We start from the raw sequence: 3,254 nt of genomic DNA, 5'->3' as shown, positions 1-3,254 counted from the left end.
TCTCTCTTTCTCCCTCTCTCTCCCTGTTTTTCTCCTATTAATTCAAGTGCAAATGAACGAAAATTTCATTCTTTTTTAATTTTGAAATGAAATGAAATTTTAATTTCTAAATTATTTAAGGTCAGATATAGTAAAAAAAAAAAAAAAAAGAAATGATTAGATAATAGACAATAGTTCAAAGCTTACTGAAAATGTATAAAATTTACTAATTAAATAATCTGAATTTGTTTTTTTTTCTTCTACCATACCAAAAAGATGATTGTATAATAAATATATCTGATAAGATTGATAATACGATAGTATTACTGTATCTGCTCTCCTTTCTTCTAAAATATTACGGTGTATCATGTTAGCAGTGATCTTCGTTTCTCTTTTTTTTTCAGTTTTCAAAATATTTATATATTAAATTCATTAATGACAGTATAGAAATAGCAGGAATTAAATTTTTCAATGTTATCAATATCCTTGTTTTTCACATTGTTTTTCTTATTTTGTTCACATTGAAATTGTATTCTGCCTCATAAAAGTCATAAAAATTTATCATCATTTATCATTATTTCATAAACATGTCGAAGGTATGATATGCAAATTTTAATTACCCAGGAAATTGTAAATAATTATTGCTCTTCATGAAATTAATATTTCCTGCTCAATTGAAATATTTGCTATAATAATATTAAATTTATGCAGAAGTTTTGCTGTCAATTGAAACTTTCATTAAATGGAATATAAATTACGATTTAAAAAAAAAGTTTGCCAATTAATTAATTAAATTTATGCGAAATTTCGAGTTGGATGAAATATAAATTATCATTTAAGCGAAGTCTCTTTTTTTTCAACTTTTTTTTTTTTCATTTTGGAATATTTGTTTAAATAAGATATATTGTCGAGAAATGGATGGAGTAAGAAATATTTGCTAAAAAGAGAAAATGATTTATTTTCGATGATAAGCATGGAGGAAATTTGAAGCAACAATCATTCGTGTTATTTCTTCTCTGCAACTAATTAATTCTGATGTTATTTAAATTTAATATTAATACTGCTGATATTTGGTACTTCATATAAAAATTTATTTCATATTAATAACATTTCATACTTAATAGATTTCAAATTAAATTTCAGATTCAACATATATTCCACATTAAGATTATCGATATTTTATACCAAAATATAAAAATCACATTTTAAATTAATAATGCAATAGATTTTAGATTTAGTATATATTTCTCATTAGTATTATCGACATTTTGCATTCAATATATATATATATATATATATCAGTATCAGCGATATTTGATATTTGGTATATATAATATATCGCATATTAGTACTGTTGAGATTTTATACTTATTACAAATATTCCATTTCATGATAATACTAATTATAGAGATTTCATGCAAAATATGTATTTCATTTCAGTATTATCGATATTTCTTTTCAAATCAATGCTATCACTATTTAATACTTTTATATTTGTATTATTTATTATTTCATATTTAACATAAATTTGGCATTTTATGTTAGCATTAATAACTTTTCATACTTGATATATACATTTCATATTTTTTATTAGCATTATCAATGTTACCTATTTATTATTTTATATTTAAAAGTAAAAAAAAATGTTTGGCGAATCAGTTTATGGTAATTATTCGTAATTATTCAAATTCTAATATATAAATAATGAATTTTTGTTATCTATATATATGTGTATATGTGAATAAACGATAAATCATTTGCGTTTTAAAAAAAAATTAAAATAAAATTCATTTTTTAAAAAAAAATTTTGTTCCATACTTTATGAGATATCCAGAAAACATTCGACAATAAATTTTTTTTTCAATAGTTTATATGCAAATTTTCAATTTCTGATAATATTTGGAAATTGTTCGATGTATTTTTTTTGCTTGCATTTTTTTTATATCTAAAATGTTAGTATATGCGAGAATATTGAAATTCTCAAATCAACAAAGGTGATAATTTTTTGGATGATAATTTTGGTATAGATTACGATATATTACTGAAGATAATGTGGAAATGAGATATTGACTAAAATTATCAGATATTTTTTTATTCATTTCCAGTTCCATTTGAATTATTGTTAAAGGAAAATAAGTTTTCACTTTCTAAATTTAAATTTGTGAAATTTAAGTGTGTAATGAATTTGTTGTATAATTTCAAGTGAATAGAAATTGCTCATTTTAAATCTAATAATTTCGAATATGAATGCAATTTTATATGGATTTATTAGTAAATAATAATGATGCAAAAAAAAAAAGAAATATTGAATATTTATTGTTAAATGTATTTTTATATCGAAATGATATTTATAGATAATAACAAATCAATTCTATGATTTATCATTCAAGGGAATTTGTTATTGATAACTAATCCATTCATTTATCACATTATTGTAATAAATTTAAAAATTTCATTCGTGTAATTGAAACAAATGATACAATTCCAAATTTTATTGTCAACTTTTTTTAACAACAATCTTTAAAATGGAATATTTGTCATTTTTCAGTCCACTTTTTTTTCTTGAATATTTTTTAATTTACTCCAAATGTAACTTATTTCATTAATTTTTAAAACACATTGTTTATTACTTATTTTATAATCTTCTTATTGCATAAATTCCATCTTTTGCTTCATTTTTTATATTACAAACCTTAGTTTAAAAAGAAAAAAAAAATTATTCTAATTATTTTAAGAAACGAAAAAATTGTAAATATTTAATTTATTCCATATCAAATAATTTCAATTTAATAAGTATGGAAATTTTTCCAATAAAATATTTGCATATAATCCAAATATTCCATAAAATTCTCTTTCTTCCTTATTCCACAAAAATTCTTTCTTCTTTTTTTTCCCATTTTTTTTTTATTTTTTTCTTTCTTCTATTTAAATGAAATTTTGCAGAGTATATATATGAGAAGTATGAAGAAGACAGAAAAAGACTGATAGATCATCAGAAGAAACGAAAGGCCTTGTAATTTAGGTAATTGTTGTGCCAAGGGAAATTTTTGAAATGAGCCAAATCGCCTTTTGCTTTTGCTTTTTTTTTTACCATAATAACTTCGGATATTAAACATCAAAGTCAGTCTATCCAAATCCTTTTTTTAGCCATTTTTCTTTTCTTTTTTTTCTTTTTTTTTTTTTGTTTATTGCTAAAATAACTATGCAAAAATTGTTTCACTGATTTTTGCGCATCAAATTTCACCTGGAAAAAACGACAATTTCTGTCATTCATA

This window comes from Loa loa (assembly GCF_000183805.2).
Source record: "Loa loa unplaced genomic scaffold supercont3.258, whole genome shotgun sequence".
Taxonomy (NCBI): domain Eukaryota; kingdom Metazoa; phylum Nematoda; class Chromadorea; order Rhabditida; family Onchocercidae; genus Loa; species Loa loa.
Note: the sequence above shows the minus strand (reverse complement) of the source record.